Source organism: Dromaius novaehollandiae, chromosome 2, assembly GCF_036370855.1.
Source record: "Dromaius novaehollandiae isolate bDroNov1 chromosome 2, bDroNov1.hap1, whole genome shotgun sequence".
In the NCBI taxonomy this organism is placed as follows: domain Eukaryota; kingdom Metazoa; phylum Chordata; class Aves; order Casuariiformes; family Dromaiidae; genus Dromaius; species Dromaius novaehollandiae.
In genome coordinates this window covers 103,436,762-103,457,444 of record NC_088099.1, presented here as the reverse complement: position 1 = coordinate 103,457,444, position 20,683 = coordinate 103,436,762, and the positions used below count along the sequence as shown (strand labels likewise).

Sequence of the window (20,683 nt, the reverse complement as noted above, 5' to 3'; positions counted from 1 at the left end):
ATCAAAGGCAACCTGCAGCTCGGGTGGATGCTGGTTCTTCTCCTACTTGCTGTGGTGTGGGCATAGGCTACATATATGAAAGTAAAGTGGAAGCTAGAAGACATGTATAGTATGTTGGAAAAGATGTAAGAAAAGATGTCCCTCTGAGAATGGGATATGTGGAAGATGCTAATATTTTGGGTTTTTTTAGAAAAAAGCAGGGTTAAGCAAAGCTACTGTTTACAAAGGATGTGGAAGGCAGTAAGGATAAAGTGGGTCGTAAGTAGGTTGCATGTTTGGTTTTCTGACTATGTTTTGAGGGGAAATGTGGCTATCCGTTCTATAACGTGTTTCCATTTTATACCATGTTATACATCTATACGGCTTTTTTTCTGGTAATTTGGACTTTTGATCTAGCAAAAACAGTTTAAACATCAAACAAAAGGAGAGAAATCTGAAGAGACAGTATTCCTGGAGTGGGAAGAGAACTATGGGACAATGATTTTGTTTGCTTTAAATGAGGAAAATAGTATAACCATGTTAGTGAATTATAATGATGGTAGAGTTTAAGGTAATGACTTAATTTTGCATGATCCTTGGCCTTTTTCATGTTTCACTGTTCTGTCAATATCAGTTTTATGTCCTTAGAACTCTGGCCACCATTCATGATAGCGCAGTAATGACGTGATTCTAAATATCTCATGCTCCTGATGGATTTCTAAATTAAGATGAATTGCCAATGTATTCTATGTACCTTCACGCTTCTGGACTGAGCTTTCTTTTATTCCTGTTGCATTTTTTTATATCGGCATGACTGTGCCAAAATTTATCTTTCAGCTTGTCCCTGAAGAGAAGGAAAGAAGCATTCACTGAAGCTAACAGGCAAAGGAGGAGGGCTGAGAAAAGAGTATCTCTACTTGCTGGTAAGTGTTTACAAATAAATTTGTCTTTTTGAACCTGTTTTTGACACTAGCATTGCCAGCACTTTTAGGTAATAATAGATTTCCGGGCTTTCTATATTTTAAATAATAATAATAGTAAGAAAAAGTCTTCCTTCATTTTTGAGTTAGCAACTGTTGAAGACCTTGCTAATCTAGATTTGCTTTCGAAATAGAATTCACGGGTGTCCTTACTCCTTATAGCAAGACAAAGGAAATAATGAGACTCAAGATAAAGACAGGTACTGATAGTCTTCTAAAGGACAAATTTTATCATCTTTCTACGAGTGTACGTCCATTTCTTTGAATATAGTTCCACTGAAATCTGTTCGATTGCATAGAAAGTTGCTCTTCAGTGTGAGAACAAGTGGCAGAATTAGGTTCTTGTTACTTTGCAAACCATCTGTAGTCGATTCAAGTCAGAATTTGGCATAGTATTGTCTGGTGATTGGGGAGTGAGGAGTTCAGTGAGCTTTGCTGAGAGACAATAGTTACGGCATTACAAAACCCACCATTAACTTTCCAGTCTGTTGTATGTTCTTATCCCCACAGCAGAATGGGGTAAAGGGAACGTGCGTCTGTGTCGCTTTATGAAGTTTTGTGGCTTCGCTAAAATCATGAATCAGGGTAGATTTAGGTGAAGATGCAGACCTATGAAATGGAGCTGGCATCTTTTATAGGGATGGGTTTAACAAAAGTGGGAAAGGGGCACCTGAAAAGAAGTAATCTGAAGTACTGGTTTTGGAAGATTTACAACAGTTAATATATGGAGTCCTGATTTAAATACTGCCTGTTCCAGAAATTCTGTGTGATTAGCTTTTTTGGGTATGCTTCATGGCCTAGGATCGGTTTTGCCTAAGATCAGTTGTTCTCCTCTGGCTCTGTACTCACTTTATTCTTTTTGTTTATTTTTATGCAGGTATTTGCGTAATTGTTTAACTTTTGCCTTATTTGGAAATGCTTCCTGGTGAAGTAGAATTTTCCATTTAAGTGTGTGTGTGGGGGAAGAGATAAACAGTGTAAATTATCAAAGTTATTGCAAAGTTTTATCTCCTCTTTTAAAACACTTTTTGTATGATTTAAAAACTGTTTAGATTGTCAAGGTGTTGACAGTATTCTTATTTTTGAGAATTTTAGGGTTTTTTATTGTTTTCTCGTTTATTTTGGCTTAAGCTTAGCCTTTTTGAAACAGTTTTTAACTTTTATTTTATTATACTAACTGCTTTCAGGGTGAAAATCTGTATAGTGCATGACCACAGTACTTCTCTAGGGAAGTTTATTTTCTAAACTGAACAGATACGGAATTGCACATGTAAAATTATCAGATGTCAAGGAAATCATTAAATATTAGCCTCTCTATAGATTTGTTTAACTTAGAAAAATTAGTTGCTTTTTATGTTGACACACTAGCTTTGTCAAGATTTATGAAAGAAAGATGCTCTGTAACGGAGAGAGATGTTGCTTGATAAAGCAAAGACTAAGTAGGGATTTGCATATGTTATTGCAGCTTACGTTTTTGTAATACAATTAAATTTTTCTTTTCCTTTTTCACCCTGTCCATCTCCCTCCTGGTACAGATTGTGTTTTTTATTTTATTTTTTTTTCCTAGAACGTGTCTCATTCTGGTAATGCCATTTTTTTCACTGTTTTCTTCGGTAGATCTTAATATAGTATTCATTCTACAAATAGAAATCCTACTGGATAAACAATAACTTGAACTATATATATGGAAACACCATGCTTATTCTGTGTGCTTTTTTTTTTTAAATCAGACTCCCTGTGTGTTTTCTCTCTTTTTTTTTTTAATGATTCTATATAAACACCGTTTAAAACCTTGCAGGGTCTGACTTCTTCCTTCTATTTATCCTCTCCTTCCTTCTTCTCCTTTTACCAACTCCTATTTATTCATCTGTTAAGAGTTTGTTTGACCCCAGTCTCCCCTGATTGCTCTTAGGTCAAACCCTTAGTGATAGAGCCTGCTGGGTCTGAGTGGAACTTGATCTTTTAGATGTTGCAAATTGCAATTCCACAAATGGTTTTAAAGGCAAAGTGAGAGAGGATTATTACCTTTTAATTTAAATTCTCTTAGTGTGTAATGGAGATGGCATTAACTGAAGATGGTTTCATTATATGTGACCTTGAACTATAATTACACCTCATCTTCATTAATAGTAAATTTTTAATTCTTTGATATTGTTTTCTTTTTCCCCAAGTTCCATAGCTTCTCCCACCTGGTCTGTGTGTTTTATCTTGGCTGGCAATGGAAGATGAGGGGATATTGCCTTTGTTTTCTACAGAGTGGATTGAGAAATGCTTCTGCATACCGTAGTTTGAGATGTGTGTCCTGAACTCTATGCTTTTTTTTCACTGAGGCTTGCTTTGGAAGAGAGTATTATTTTCAAGTGTCTGGTGCCATGGAAAAGTTCTCTGAGATGATTAAAATATATGGCTTTCTCAAGGCCTTTCAAGTAAAGGTTCTCTTTTGTCCTCTGGGCTGTGATTTATCTAGAGTTGATATATTAACTTTATTAAGCTTTGTAGGGTGGGTTACTGGTAACCTAAAAGGTAATAATGTAAGTGACTGTTTGGGAGCCCATCAGCCTGAGGTGTTGCGAGTCATGGAACCAGATATATCCCACTTTCTAGCATTAATGATAAAGAAAGAAGTTAGAAATACTAGTCGTCTACTGTAATGCTCTCAAAATTTTTTAAATCCTCTAGTAGCAGGACTGGATGGAGAAACAGGACTGGATGGAGAAACAATTTAAGCCTGTATTTTAAACCATACTTCCCTTGCTTTTCTTGCTACTGAGTATCTTGAAACTAGTTCTGCTTTGACAACTTGCAGGAACAACACCTTTTGAACACTGTAAGGGTAATAGAATTCAGACTTGATCAAGTGTAGTGTTATGAGGTAGGTGTGCTTGTATACCTACAAAGTATCATTGATTAAAGTAATTAAATTCAGCTGTAAGCTAGCAGAACCAAAGTGCAGTTGTATCAGAAAATTAGAGCAGGATTAAGCTAGTCCTTTTTAAAACTTGACCTGCATTTATTTAAGTAGGCAGAACTTCAAAGTGAAGGATTTTATTAAAAAAAATTCTAATGAATATTTCTCAACACCATTGTGTATAATTTAGTATCACTCATTGCATGTAGAATTCTTTTTAAATATTTTATTTTTTACCCTTAGGCTTTAAACATAGTTAATCCATTTCTTTAGCCACAAATATGGCAAACATTTCATAATATAAGCAGAATATTTGCAAGTCTGTTTCTCTGTCTTTTGGTAACCCTTACACATTTATAATTGTAGACTACATAAAGTGAAATTGCTAAACTTTTTGATGGAGGTTGGCCAGGCAGTTAACACATATGTCTTGAGTATGCTTGTTTTTAAAAGAGCAAAGTAAATCTTCTGTCTTGTGGGCCAGCAATGCATAGGAAAACTGATGAGGCAGCACAGAGGCTTGATAAAGTCATGTGGGACCCCGAAAGCATACACTATCCATTCACTTGTTGTAAATTTTAGGGCTGGGGCCAAGGAAATAAGAGCAGAGTATTTAAAAAAAAAAAAAATATATATATATATATAGAAAAGAAGTTGCTGAAAGATTAGAGTAAAGGAAACCAAACTGAAAATGTTCAGTGGTGGAGTCTTATTTGGTTTTTATTCAGCCTTCTGAAATTTGTGTTGCTGTGGGACCAGCTTTATTGAGACAGATACTGTGATTGTGTGAGACTTGTGTGATGGAGCTCCCTGTTGTTTGTGAATCCTGCTGTTCATGTACACCCAGCTTTTGTATAGATGAAATGGGTTAGAATGAACTGTCATTTGGAAATTTGTGTAGCTTTCTTTTACAATACGCCACTCAGTACTGTGCTATGTCTAGGTTAGTATTTTTTGTTGTTTTTTTATTTTTGGCTTTATTAATATCTACAACCCACGTGATTTAGGATGGAATGTAAATGCTGACAAAGAGTCTCTAAGCAGATTCAATTTGCTGTAATATAGTATGTCTTCATCCAGTGTAATTTATCTGATGTAAGACTTTGGGTTAATGCTTCTTGTGACATGAAGGATTCTTTACGCTTCTAACTCCCATTAGCGCTAATGAGATGCAACTGCCTAGCGCACAGATGGAAGAATAAAAAAAAAAAATTCTTGTCATTGTTTTCCAATTTACTAGTCAACAGAAAAGGGCTTTGGAAATGGGGAATCATACCAAAACACTAAAGGCTTTTGCATTATGTAAAGAAAAATGTCACAATAAACAGAATTTACTTCTAGCATGACTCGTAGGACCCCTTTATATGTTTCAGAGATAATGGGCCTTTATTAAAGGAGAGTGAGCCAAGAGCGATGTTTTAAAATGGAGGAAAGTCTCACAAATGTTGTTCAAAAGCAACATTAGTCTCGCGGTGAATTTATGGGAATCATTTTTTTTTTTTTATCATATCTTATCTATGATACAGTCTATGTTATTTTGTAGCTGTGTCTTTACGAGATCAGGAGTTGAGTATAGAACCATTTCTTAAAAGTCTGGACCCAGCAAAAAAAATTGCCAGTGTATTTTCTAATTGGATGCCTGAAGGTGTATCTGCAGAAATCTTCTCTGGCAAGCTAAGCAGAAGAAAGATGGCGGGAATTTTAGTCCTTGTTTTCGGGCACCTTTCTCTTTCGTCTTAGACAAGGATTAGGGGAGGAGGGGAGTAGATTGGAGATCATTTCACCTTCGAATTTGGGATTTCAGAGCTCCACGAGGAAAAGTGTTGCTCTGCATGGAAACAAAATCCTGCTGCTCTGACTCCCTGGTCACAAGGATCGCCCTGCACAGCCTCTGGCCTCAGTTCCTCTGGGGCTTCTGAGTAGCTCCAGCAAAGGAGATCAGAGGTGTGGAAATAAGGCTGCAGTGATACCATTTCCTTTTCAGCTTTTTATGTGGTTCTGCCAACATGGAACAGATGGAGGTGCCAAGAGCAAACCTCTCTGGCTTTACCTCCGAAACCTTTTAAACTTTGATGTGATGGGTTTGAAGAAAGTTCATTCAGAAATGCTTAAATTTCTCCTAGAGTAGGAAGGAGATAAGCTGGCCAACTAGGCTACGTTGCATAGGCAAGTTTTATTGAAACTGTATCTAAACATCATTTGCCACTGAAGCTTGTGTAGATGTCTCTCTCTCTGTGTATATATAGATGGAATGCAAAGTTTTAGGCAGAGACACCATTTCTTCTGTCAAAAGCTGACAGCTTAAGTATTCATATAATTGACTCTTGATTCTTTAGCAGAAAATAATAGTTTTTATTGTTTGACTTCCTGTGCAATAATCATTAGATGTGAGACACTGTGTAATGACTAGTAACAGTGGTGCATATATTGAATTCCCAGATGAATATTTGACTACAACTCTTGTCCAGCTCTGATTAGAATCACTGAGAGCCTTTAGGTTGATCTGAGTGGACATCAGCTCACTCCCTGATCACAAGGAGACTTAATCATGTGTCTGTGCAGCACTGGGAGCTGAGTTTTGAGGTGCTGAAACCAAATGATCTCACCTTTAACTCATAACCATTTAATGAAAACTAGAATGTAAAAAAGTATTGTTAACAAGAATTGAATCAAAGGTTATTTAGATAGTTTTCATAAATACATCTGATGGTGTGTAACTTACTGTTGTCCAACAGGTCTGATATCACATTTAAAATGTAATTAAAAATAGGCAGTTGTTTGATCTGGACATTGATGCTCTTTCCCCTTCTTTGACTTTAGATTGTCTTTCTGTTAATCTTAGGAAGCCTTTTAAATTTAATGCCCTATTAGCAGTACATCAGGCTGTTTATCACTGCTGCAATATATTGCTGTATTTGAGCATGGAAAATGTCAATGTTCCACATAAATTTACAATGAGGTTAAACCTGTGTGTGAAAGAAATAGTTGAAGCCTTTTAAAGCTATTAATGTAGCAATAATTGTAGTCTGTTTTCTTTCCAAACCTGGAATGGCGTCTAATATAGCTTTATGGAAAAGGTTGCTTAATTGTATATAATTCACTTAAAATTCAGGTCTAGAGAGTCATATGAAGTCCTCTTTGCTGTTCATACTGTTGGAGGGCTTTTGATAAAGGAGGAGGAGAATGGAAGAGCAGCTAGCTGCCTGGAATGGATCCATCGCTCCTCAGGTTAAATGAGGGGTTTTTTTTTCATTGGCTTACATGGTTCTTGGATTCAACATGTATGCATATGATTTATTTAATTGTAAGCTTGAGAAATGATGGTATGTTGGCCTTTCTAGTGTCTTACCTGCTGAGATAATAATTATATAAGCCAACATATTTATATATCTGTGATATGGCAAGTCTGAAAATAGACATGGTTGGCTTTTTTATTGCTGGGCTTTATTTAAAAGCTAGCTGTTTTTACTGCTAAACCTTTTTTTTTTTTTCCCCCTCCCCTTGTTAATTATAACATCACATCTGGTCATCTTATATTACGCACAAAGCAGGTCTTTTTCTTTGTCAATGAAAATATTTTTATGCTAAGGAAGGGAGCAGATTAATTATTACTTTATTGTCATAATTGGGTGTCTACTTTTTAGCTGTACCCAGGGCAATAACATAAGCTGTTTTTAACATTATGGGTTAGAAATACTATTTCATGATAAATTTTCTTTGACTGAGAGTAAAAAGGAGATTCTCTAATGTCAAATGCATGCTTGTATGATAATGTATGTTTTCATCATGGCATATGATTAGAGTATCCCTAGTAGTGCTGTCATTTTATTTTTTTTGTTTAAATTATGTAAAGCAGTGTAGCATCATGTTTGGAGGTGCCTTTAAATTTTATGTGACTTTGAGGGAGAACCAGAGGAAGCCTTTTTGCATAAAGCCAAGTTTGTAGCAGGTTTGTAGGCTAGGCCATTACCCGGTCATTGTTCAGAATGGCCAAATGTTTGTTTTTCTTTATCATCAGCCAGTTTTCTGTCACATTTATTTGCGCTATGTTGTACCTTATTAGGTGAGCTGTCCCGATGCTATAGTTGCGGCAGTTCATGAAATGAGATACTGTTCAATGCGAGGAACGGAGGTGGGAACTGGCTGTGTGTGTTTACCCTGAATGCAGAGATTCCATGTACATGTGTCCTATATTTGCCTTGCAAATATTGGCAGATACTGTTGTGAGCCTGAATAATTTACAGTCTAAGTGTTTATGAAAGCTGCTGAGCTTCTTAGGTGTTAGAGGCATAGATTGGAACAGTAGGTATAAATACCAAGGTAGAAAGTAGGATGTTACCTTACATCCTTTCCAATTTAATAGTTGTGTAACTAGCCATAAATCTGTTTCTTGGAGTTGTTTATGCATTCAATAGTTTGCACCCAGTTTTCAGCCCAAATTGGGATTCTCTAATGTTCTCAGTTGCATACCTGTCAGTGAAAACTCAACTCGAAAAAGAGGTCTGCGTCAGCTAAAAAAATATTAAAAGGAGCTTCAGATTTTTTCACAGGGGCATTTAAAAGCTACTGAGACAGCATCAAATACTGTACCAGCAAGATGCTGAGGTTTTACGTGGCTATTTTGTCTGCTACTTTACCGAAAAAAAAAAAAGTTTCCGTAGCAACTGCAGCATAGCACAGAACATGTGCACTTTTGAGGCAAACGTTACCTTCTTAAATAAGCACAATATACATTCAGACCACGCTGATGCAAGAATGTTTATTATTTACAAAGATTCTGGAGGGGCACGTATATCACAAAAATAGCCCTGTACGCGTTAGGGAATGATTCAGGCCTGGCGAGAGGAATGGAGTAGGTGATCTAAGTCGTCATTTTTTTGTCTCTAGTTTCTGATTGATGAGCTTGTGTTGGATCTACTTCTGCATTCATGTTTGAGAAGGGACCTAGGTGAGCAACTGATTTTTCTTACTTGCCTTTGTTTTTCCACATGTTAGTAACTTTTCTAGAAGGAAAACTACTTGTCTAAGGTACAAATCTGAGAAACATGAGAACTGAGACGTATACATTCATTCTATTGTTTTGGTGTTGAATGGGAATAAAAATGCAGAAAAATACACTGTTTAATGGTTATGCAATCCAGTGCATTTCTAGGTGTTTACTTCAGGTCTAAAAAGAATGCTCCTTTTTGATAAAGGTTATCTGATGCAGTTTAATTTGTTTTGAATGTTACTAGTTTTCTAACTGATTTGCATGAAGTAGTGTTGTGTGGTGACAATGATTAGGCCGGTCCCGTGATTAGTGAAACGAGACACACATCTTGCTTGCCTGTCTTGAAACAGCATAGTTAAATGGTCGGAGTACTGTTGTACAAGTTGGGAAAACTTGTTTTCTGTTTCTGGCTCTAGCACAAACCTGCTATTAGATTACTGCCATGAGACTTTAAAGGATTAGAGAGAACATATGTGACCTCTACTGATTAGGAGTTGGGATTGCTTTCATATGTTTGAATATGTCAGTTGATCAACTTTTATGGCTCTGATGTAGCTTCTCATTTCCATATAGTGTACTGTTTCAAAAATTATGGTCATTGCTGCAGTATCTCCCAACACTTGGGCCTTTAAAAGCGCTGACTCTCATACTTCTGCCCAGGGTCTCCCACAGGGAAATGTGCAGTTTGTGTGTTATGCAAGTGCTCTGTGCACATATGAATTGACGCTGCAAAGTCTGTCCAGTGATCCCTGTGCATCCGAAGTGCAGTGCAGTGGGAGCTTGTTGGAGACTTGTGGATGGTAATCAATCTGTTCACACTTACAGCTGTTGTAATCCGGTGACAGCAGTGGGTATTCTGGGTGAATGAGATGCAAAGAAGTTAGATAGATGGTACATAAGTGTAATTTGTCCCCAGAGTGGCAGATTAGCTGTGCATTCCTTCTCACTGACCTTTAGCAGTGAGAATAGACTAAAATTGTATTATTTGTGAGAACCAAAATGCTATTTCACTTAATCTGTTGCTGTTATCTTTTGCAGTAACTTTTTGAAAACACTGTTGAATTGAGCTTAATATTGTTCTCACAAATTCTGTTTTTTTAAATCTACGTCTCAAAGGAAGTGAGGGCTATGAGATGGTGTATGTATTTGTACATCTGCTGTCAGCCCTCCTTTTTCCACTTAACCATTGGTCAAATGTCATAAGGGAGGTCTAGATCTCAAAGACAGCAACATTACATGTGTTGTGTGAGAATAAGGGACTTACCAAAGGAGAGAGACCCGATTAATGCCTCGGCTGAAGCAGAGGTAACAGGATGAATTTGTTCCTTCTCACTGAATCTGCAAACAAGTTTTGCCTCCAGACACAGAGAAAACAAAGTTTTGCTGGTTATGCTGCTTGCAGAAAAGCTTTCTCTAAACTGCTTTCTGTCCCAAGAATGAATTATGTTTCATTGGCTGACACATCTTAAATAAGTGGGAAAGAGAATAGTGCTGTCTGAAATTTTTTCGAAGGACTGAGAATGGATCGTTTATGAATAAAAAGTGTGTGTGTTATCTTTCAGACTATTTTAGAAGAGTAGTGCATGTCCACAAATAGGACTTGAAACAGAAGAGGTTGTTTTTCCCAGTTCTGGACATCATTAGCAAATATTGGGATTTCATAGAAATGGTAACCAGCCATAAATGTAAGCTGTTAGATTGCTACGGATAGAGAAGGCTTCTTAAGCAATAATACTTACAGTAACATATCTACTTATTTTTAAAAGTATCAGTGTGTTGTTTTCATCTGAAAAAGTACATCGTAGCTTGTCAGTATTGTAAGTTGATAAATTTTTGACGTGTTAACTTGAGGAGGTACGAGGTCTTAAATGAATTATCTTCAAATGAAAGCTGTTCTCATTTTGTTGCTTTAAGTAGCTTGTCAGAATTAGTTTCTGATATAGAAGTATTCTAGGTATTTGGAATATAAATCCAGAATTAGGATAAATCATTTTGCAAATAGAAGTCTAAGAAATTGATTACTCTTTGATTTTGGGGGATTCTGGTTATTTGCTTCACTGTAGTAATCACAGTGTATTCTTCCAGCATATTTTGTTTTTTTCTCATTGCTCTGGATAAGCAGTTCTCCAGAATTCCATCCTCTTCATGGTACAGAGTTGCCAAGTCCATCTGTATGTTGGTAACTAGATATGGAAGGAAAAGAAAGAGTAAGGCATTCGTAATATATCATGCATTTCAGCTTAGTCAGAGACAAGGAAGATAGATAGTAAACCAGCTTTCTAAGACCTGAGAGGTAGATGTATCAATACATTTCTCTGTATGTGACTTGTAAAGATACCTGTGTGCCTTTGAATCTTTCCCAAGAAATATTTCCTAGAAAACCATGGTGATATTGCCTGCTGGTTGCTAATAGAGCTTCCTGTTTGATGGCCTGGCCAGCAACATCTGATATTTATAACCTGTGGTTTGCATTTGGAACTGGGCTCTTTAGCTTTTATCCTCTTAGGAAGCCACCACATTAATAGGGAGAGATGTGGATCATCCTTTCTCCAGAAAGTTTTTTATGGTCATTCTTGAGGGCAGAGGCCTGTGTTCTCTGTATTGATCTTGAACTAAAATCCTAGATACAAATAACTTACATCCTGGGAAGTGTGCTTCAGGCACTGACAACTGCTATGTAATGCTATGTAATCCTTGTGTCTTTTAGTCATCACTATGATCTCTACTTATAAAAATAATAAATAATATAAATAATTTTAAAAGGTTGATTCTAAATATCCAGGTGTAATGGCTCTGGGTCAGCTTACTGCTAAGCCAACTCTCTGCCACTGGTTAGTAAGTAGACTGTCTCACAAGTGGCATGAAAACCTTAAAGCCTCCTTTTCTTGGGTTTTCTAGATGCTATAGAAAAGGACATTGTTAGGTTCAGAAGTGAGCATTTATATTTATGCCTTTGCTCTCTTTTTGACTATTGCAAGAACAAAATGGGCTATTTATTTTTGCAGTGAAATGCCAAGTGCTCCAAGATGGGATTAACTCAGTGGAGGAATGAAGAACCACAATGAGCAACTCTACACAGATGACCTATTTGCTAAAAATAATTAAGGATGACTGGGTAGCTGAAAACTTTCATTTACTGTGCACCAAAGGAGCATCTGGTTTGTTTTGCTCATTTGTTTTGCTCATAGAAGTTTCCTCATTTTCTAGGTCAAGCAGGAAAACCATCAGAATTATTTAAGCAAACCTCTCCCTAGCGCACCACAATAAGGCCAGATAATTAAAAAGATTCATACACTTAGACTGGATACACAGAAGAATTTAAAAACAAAAACAACCCCTTGATTCAGCTGGCACACACAATTTTCTGGTATAGGAGGACAGAGAATGGAGTTTACCTGTCTGATACTAGGGTGGTTGAACTCTGCCAGCATTAGGTGTGTTGTCCTAAAAGACTCAGATGTTCCTGAGGTAGGATGGGAGCTGAAATAATCTAGTGCCAGGATCAACAAATATTTCATTCATTTTATTTGTTCTTCCACTGTGGCTAGAATAATTCCATTTCAGATGCCCCCTCTCTTAGGAAGAAATTTTTCTAAGCAAGTAAACGTTGTACTTTTAAAGCCATGTTCCGCAATACCTGTGTTTGTGAGTAGAAATACGCCAAAATGAGCTTATTAAAAATATTCAGCGGTTCATGCAAAAACTGAGGTTTGGTGCTTATTGTGACATTGATTCCCCAAATGTGTAAACTCTGTTTATATAAAAGGCCCCCTCCCTCCCCCCTCTCCCCAAAGTACTGATCCTTCAGGCTCTGTTTCAGATATTTAAATTGGAATGGATCCTCTTGTTGGTTTTAATTCAATAATGAGGGTTTTCAGAAGTATAACTGTTGTGGTTGGACTAGTTACTAAATTCTTTAGTTTCAGGGAGGCTGGCAATGAGCAACATTGTGTAATCTGGATGGGTAGGAAAACTCTTCTTCTGCATTGCGATGGGCAGACACTGAATAATTTTGAATACATTTTAAAAAAAGGTCTGTTGAACAAAGCAGTACTGTTTTATGGTTGCTGTGTAGAGTAAAAATTCATCTCAACAGAAATTATAGCAGCTCAAAACCTGAATCTGATTCAGCTGAGACAAATAGAAATGTTACTTCCTAGAGAGATTTTCAAAATTCTAGAATGTTGAAAAATTTTGAGGTCGAGGTAAAGTCTTACTAGGTAGCTCTATTCTATTAAATGTGAATGGAAGACAGATTAGAAGACTAAAATGTAATTTTAAATTAAGACCTAGGGAGTTACTTCAAGTTGTGTTGCTGTCATGCATGTTTGCTTTTTAAAGAAAATACTTTGTGGGTTTTTTTTTTTTTGAGCAGATTTTTAGCACAGTGAAATGTTTTTGAAGGTTAAGAATTAGCAATATGTCTGCTTAGCTGATTACAGTTTCTTAACTAAGTTGAGTGACATACATACTAGAGGTAGGATGCCTTGTTCTGGGATGAATCCTGTCAGCACACGATGATTGAAAAAATGACCTCGAAATGTCGTACGAAATGACCTTGGTAGGCTGTGTAACTATTGATCAGTAATATTATTTATGGTGTGCTTTTTTCCTTTTCATAATGAGAACGATTTAATGCTTGGTAGAATTAGGAATTGTGTGGTATCTTTAGTTTTTGGATTAGGCTGTTTTCAGAGGTGCAAGGAGAAGCCTTCACCAGTCAGTGCAATGCCCTAGCCAAGGCCTTGCTAAACCTGTTTGGCCGTGGGCAGTAGCTACCTCTGTTCTTTTCTGCAGTGTGGGCAAGGTCTGTCTGCCACAGCAATGCGCCTTACTCATACCATATTGAAAAAGAGATGATTTAAAAATAAGATGCAGTAAACTAAAAGAGGGAAGAGAGAGGGGTATATTGCTACTAACACATTGGATGATTAACAATATAATAACTTTAACTTTTCTCCGGATGCATTTTTATAACAGACATTAAAAATTAAGGCTGGCTGTTTCACATGCAAGTTTTTAGTGATGCAGGCTTTGCTCCAAATGTTTCAGAAAAATATTTATTTAAACAGCAACAACTGTTTATATTGGACTAGAAAGTGGATGTCTTGTGAATAATGCTTTAGTTAATATGTAATATGACCTCAAGAGTTTACTGGCTATGATGGAAAGCCTTGTCCATTTTTGTTTAAGCAGAATTTTGTTTGGCACTGTATCTGAGAATTCGCACTCTTAACCCACATTATTTTGAAGGTGCAGGCAAGTTCACACATGAGCTACATCACATTAGCTTTTTTTTTTTTCTTTTTTTTTTTTTAACTTGACTGTGGATTGATGCAGGGAATACGAAAGAGTGGAAATAATTTGCATGTTTAGTCACCCTTTAATGTGGTGTTACTGTGTTATCTTTTGTGCTTTAGCTGAAAGAGCTGAGTTTGGCAACTGATACAGTTAAGGTGTTAGCCTTGAGACTTTAAGAATGATGTGTTTCACTTCAGTCTCAGGAACAGTTAGTAAAACTTGATAAGTTTTGTAGCTTGTGATGAAATATTAAAATTTTGAAGACAACCAAGCTTAAAGAAATTTACATGAACAAAATAACTTAATACCTGTTGAAGAAATGAATATCCTGAATATTAAGTTGAAAAAATTAATAAACTTCCAATGGTGCATAGCTTTTTTGCATTGCACTCAGTGTAGTATTTGTTTGCTTGGTTTAAGTATGGACAGTTTTAAAATTACTGCTTGGAAGTTCTTGAAAATCAAGACCCAGGTATTATATTAACTTTTAAAGGAATTCTGTCCTTTAGAAAAGTGTGCTTTTATAGAACTTTGGCCTGTATAGGTACATATTGGTCATGCACATACATATTGTGTATTGGTCACATACTGTGATTGGCACTTCCTCAAAAATGGGTTCTGTTGTATTTTCCTTTTTCGTCATACATGTTTATCTAAGCATATCTTATGTTTAGTTCTTGCTCATTTTTGCCATGCAAGAGGCAGAATTTAGCACCAAACATTTATGTATGAGTCTTGAGTGCAAAAAAAGTAATGAAGCTAAAGTGGTATGATGACTATGATTGCAAAGATGGTTGTGAATATATATGAAGGCTTGTCTTATTCTGGATAACGCCAGGAGAATCCAGACAGTTCTATGTGATTGAATTGCTTTTATTGAGGTGGTTGAATGGATGATGTCAAACCATTTTTTTTTCCAACTGAATTTGTCACGTTTGAAAAATAAATACAGCTTTGAATCAAAAGGTGGGCTTGGAAATATCTCAGATTGGCAAATTTTGCATTTCTGCTCCAAACTCTTACACCTTCATTCATTGTTCTTGTGAAAACAATGTTTGGCAGCTGATAAAGGTTAGTGCTAATAAAGAAGCATTTTGCTTTCAAACTTACGAAGGTAAACGAACCTGTATGCTTTAGTTTTGTCTGTCATCTATTTCTTTGTGTAGTGGTATTTTATGAGACACCTGAGTATTTGTCATTCCACCTTTTGCTAGCTGTAATCTTTCTCAGTCCACATTTAGAATCAGCTAAAGAATAGCCCTTACTGCCATTCTGGGTGGCTAGCTGAGGAGGTAAGGTAAGCCAACACCACCGTTCGCTTTTTGAATAGAGACACTTGTAGCTGTTGTTATCTCTAGAGAGATACTCAATTCTTGAATTTTGAACAGCCTTCCTGTTTAGGGCTTTACCATCGGTTCATCTAGTTGGCCAATCATATCTGCCTAAAGTCATCTTGAAGGCAGTGATAATTACAGAGTTTTGCATTATTTAAGGTTTTGGCACTTTCTGCTGTCATTAATTCTTACAGCTACTGCCTGGCTGTGTGCTTCCAAGGATGATCTTAAAGAATTATTGTCTTTAGGGCAAGTAGTTGTAAAGCTCTGTATGACCAAGTAAATGCTTTAAATAAACAGATCTTCTGAAGGCATGTGGGTAATGCTGAGGGTTGTATTTTCTTTTCTTTTTTTTTCTTTTCTAGTGAAGGATATTTATTAGGGTGAGCAGATGGGCACTACTCATTTTTGGCATTCATTGATAAGCCAGCTACCTTTCCAGGTGGCTCTACAAAAATGATAACGCTGTGGCACCGCTCCCATTTTATTTTTATTCCTCTCAGACTAGTTAGTCACCTGTCTCTGTTCTCCTCATTTAGAGCCATCTGCTGGAATTTTTTCCTTCTGTTTTTGGTTGTTCTCCATTCTAAAGTCACCAAGGGATCTCCAGTAACAGCCAATGCAAAGTTTTTGCATGTTTGCTGAATATTGGGCGCAAGCATATCTTCCCTTTGGCATCTTCTCTGTAGCCTGCTTCTGAGTTTTATTTGCCCTAGACTGTCCTTACAAAATGGTTCATGCTACACTGATTTATTCTTATGCTTGCTTACTGGACTACTATACCACCTTTCTTTGTGAATATAGCAGTACACTTTTTATATTGAAATATTAAAAGAATTAGAGTAAAGTGAGAATCCATCCTTTGTTGGATTTTTTCCTAATCACAAGACAACATAAAAATAGAGATTTTTCACACAGAATTGACTAAAACACAAGCTTTAGTTATACAAAAGTACATTTCTAAAAGTTTAATCAGCAATGTATTTTTTTCTCTGAAGAGATGAGACAGAGAACGTGGTTCTAAAATGGAAAACGTTTTACTGAGTACGTGAGACTGTCTAAACCACGTTAGAGCTAGCTGTGTAAGACTATCACAAACCTTTCTCCAAATTGTGAGCGTGCATCTTTGAAGCAGGCCAATAGCTTCTTTCCCCCCACTTCCTATTCATATTGAAATCTCCTCCCTTGGGTGTCTGCATTAAGATAACTGAGCTCCGTATTCTTAGCAAGTCTTTGGAATGTATGTTTTTTCTGTGTATTATTTCAAGATGTATTGGTTGGTTGGATTTGAGAATGGGATTATCAAAAGACATATAGATGATGTGAGACCAAACAGCCTCTCTGGCTGAAGGGCCAGGTAACTGTTTCGGCGCTTTGTTCCCCTTTGCTTTATTCCTCTTTCTTCCTCCTGGCAAACTCATTCTCCTCACGTGCCTTCAAGGGCTAAGCCGTGTGGATGGGGAGACAGAAGTCCTCTGCACACTGACCTGGAGAGCTGGGCTAGGGCTCTCCTGCAAAAAGCAGCTCCTCTCTCTGCCCCTTCCCACTGGCAGAAAATGAGTGTTCGATAACTGTCTTTGAGGAGAGCTAGACTGGCGTTTGTGCCATATGATTTTTTGGTAAGATAACTAAAGCGGCTCCAGCTTTGATTTAAAAACAAACAAACAAACAAAAAACCCCCCATCCATCTTTCTGTTGAGCCTAACCTTAATCTTTGGTAAATCCTGCTGAAATTGATGGATCTTCTTAGGCAGGGAGGAACCACTGTTTGGTGTGCGTAAAACTGCTCGAATTGGAACCAAAGATGAATTTGTAAGCTGTCCTCCCAAACCACTTCAGAGAGAGCTCAGCTTCCCTGTATGCTAGAGGTTTGGGGAGCCAATAATTTTCTTTTGGGCTGAATTTCCAGGTTTCCATTTGTGATTGCAAATTTTGTTCTCTAGTATGTTACTAAAACTGGTAGAGGCAACTCTAGGAAAAAAAATCAATATAGATTAATATATAGCTTAATATTAAATGTTTCTATACATCTTATCTCTGGTCACAAATATAGGAAAAAGTAAGAGATTTGATCATACTGAGCTCAGATTTATTTGTTTGTTACTTGCTGACTATTAAGGTTATTGTGTTGTGCTGCACTTAAAGTTTGAGAACACTGATATACCTAGTGCTGGTACTATAAAGAATATACAGTTTGAGTTTCAGTTCTAGTTCCCCTTTCTTGAGTATTTTTACTGGAAAACAATAGAAATGCAGATTTCTTTTTTTTCTTCTCCTTGCAGACTGTCTGGAATGTCTTGTTCTTCCTCTCCCTTCTAGATGTTGCATTATCAGCGCATCCTTCTGTGGCTGTGGCCTCCAGCTGCTTCTATTGGTCTTGCACCAGATTATTGGGAAACAGAACATTACCAGATCTTTCTTACCTCGTGGCCTGCTTCCATCCCTTTTTTCCCTTCACGTTAGCTGTATGATGCCCCCTTACCTGTACTGTATATTGATATATGAAGTTGTTGGAAGTTTCTCTTGCCTTCACCCGTCTATTCAAGGAAATGTATGAGCACCCCATCATCCTTGTTGCAGTTACAACATAATTTTTTTGTTACCTATCCCTATGTCTATTCTTGCTTTGCTGTTTTAATAACAGCCATTGTCAGTGATACAGAAATGACCAAGATAAATGTCAGATGATAGATTGGAGGAGGTGAAAAATGAGGTTCTACAGATCAGAGTTGTTGGTTGGTGTGGGGTTTTATTTGTGTGTGGGGTTTTTTTTTCTTTTCTTTTTTCCTGAGTGGCAGTGTAGTATCTAACCTGGGGTTTATATTAACAGGAGATTGTTGTGATCTGTTCAATCAGTAATGGCTTGAGCCCACTGAGAACTAATGTAAAACACAGCAGTTAGAGCTACTGGATAATCAAGAGTGAAATTTGTAGATACTTACATATATTTACATTTTTTGCATGCTTTTTACTGCGTTTCGCAACTGTTCTGCAGACCAGTTTGCCCCTGGTGAATGACATATTTTATCCATGACTTTGAACTCTTAGTAACTGATTTTTTTCTCTACTCAGTTATTCTGTTTGACCTCTTAGCCTATCTATAAATTGAGCTTTAAATAACAGTAAACAGACCGAAGTGATGCAGTAGTATATCATTTGTGATGGAGAAGCATGTCAACAAGGTTGAATTTAGCTTGATCTCAGTGATTTCTTTTCTTTTTTTTTTTTTTTTTTACTCTTTCCGTCCTAATGTCAGTACAAAAAATGATCTTCTCCTGTGCTTTCTAGAACAACTTCTGTACAAAAGGGAGTCCTCTTAAGTATCTGGATTTTAACACTGATGCTCTGGACCAGTGAGCAGTGATACATATTCTATCTGTGTCAGGTGGAACAGCTTGAGGAGGTAGCTATATATATATGTTTCATCACTGGAGCCAAAATAATTTTTATTTCACTACTTTAAGTTCTCCCATCTCAAGTCCAAAGTATATTGCCTATATGGAAAAGTCTGTAATCGCATTCTGTGGCTTGCCACTAACCTTCAAAATGAGGCTGCAGTGGAATCGCAATATGGAAAAGTAAAGAACATTTAGATTTTTATGCAAAGCTGAGTGTGACAGCTGAGGACCGTGTGTGTTCCTCATCCTACTGTATTTCTCACAGTTCATTTTCTATTCTAACTTGAACCTGCAGAGAAACGCAGAGAAACTTTTGTAGGCCCCAAAGCAGTGATCAGTAACAGGTGCGTCCCTGCCTTTTTAAAGTAGAACACAACTGGTCCAATATCTAATGCAAGACATATATAATGAATTATTTCCTTGAATCAAGAGTGACACTGAGGCATTGCTACATTCTTTTAATAATCTAGAAATAAAACAGTCTTAAGAGGGGAACAGTATGGTCGAAGTGTAGGTATTCACCAAAATGCTTTGTGAATGAGCATCTTTAATGCTTTTTGTGTGAAACTTGCACGTGGAGGCAGATTTGAAAGAGCATTTGTCAGTTTTGAATTTCCCCTGCTGCTGTTGCACATCTTTATTTATGTTTAAAAAGTTCTCTTTTACTGCTGATCTTCTGCTCAGTGCTTGTTTAAGGAATTCGGCTAAATCCTTCTGTCAGTTAAATCAGTGCAGCTACATGAAACATCTGACCCATAGGTCAGTATCCTGTCTTTTACTCTCATAAATGATTGAGATACTGAAATTGTGATCTACAGAAGAATTGCAACATGATAGAGAGGGGATGGAATGCTGATGTGGGAATTTTTTGAATAAAACTCATGTCTGTCTTCAGAAGGAGAGGTGAAAATAATAAAGAATATTGAATGACTACAAAGGCCTGGTTAAAAAAAACCTTGGCACTTCACCCTGCTCTGAAATTCATCTTAAGGAAAGTTATCTAGAGGGAAGGTAAGTAGATGGCAGTGTGCATAAACCTTTGGTAGTTCTATAGCTCCTTAAAATATACATTTTTTTTTTCCTCCTCCTTGTTTTTGTTACTAATATCAAATAACAAAGTCCAGTCATTAGTGATGTGACGGTAGCATTTTATTGTCTAGACTGACAGTGTGAGTGGGACAGTCGAAGGGGTTTCATCTCTTCTTTCCAGTAACTTCTGGCCAGAGCAGAGCGTATCTTTCAGAGAGACATCCAGTCCCAGTGTAAAGACTTCAGTTAATGGAAACGATATCACATATATTCCCAGGTAATTTCAAAGAGAAAAAAGTGTGTGGATAGTAAGATTCCTCAATCGAGTAGAAAAGAGTGTAAAAGAGTAATGGCTGGTTATGCCAATTACATATATGTATATAATTTGTGTGTGTGTATATGTATACAAATGGCACTGACATGAATGATTATCCACTGCAGTAAATATGTTATCAGCTCCTGGGTAGCACCTAGCTGGAGTCCCAAATCAATTATTGTAACTGTTTGTAAACTAGGGAACCATTCCATCTTGCCCCTGTTCCCTACCCCAACTTTACCAAACCAGTGTTTTTCATTTCCGGATGTATCATTTTGCATAGTGTTTGTGGCTAGGGCTTTTCGTGCCTGTTCCTCCTTCCTCACAGATGTTGAAGTCATCAGAGTGCTCCCATATATCCAAGCCAAACTTACAAACCGTACGTGCTTCATTTGCAAGAAACGTCAATAGAACTTGATCATGCTTCCAGTTGTCAGAACTTGTTCTT

General features: G+C 37.0%; 1 protein-coding gene across 6 annotated transcripts in view; it reads left to right on the top strand.

The window, feature by feature from the left end:
- FARS2 (phenylalanyl-tRNA synthetase 2, mitochondrial) overlaps positions 1-20,683 on the top strand; it is a 260,985-nt gene that overhangs the window by 6,028 nt on the left and 234,274 nt on the right. For all 6 annotated transcript variants that reach the window (XR_003261437.2, XM_026114905.2, XM_026114904.2 and 3 more), the window contains exon 2: positions 817-902. The gene's annotated coding sequence lies outside the window, so the exon portion shown is untranslated. The remainder of the gene's footprint in view (positions 1-816; positions 903-20,683) is intronic.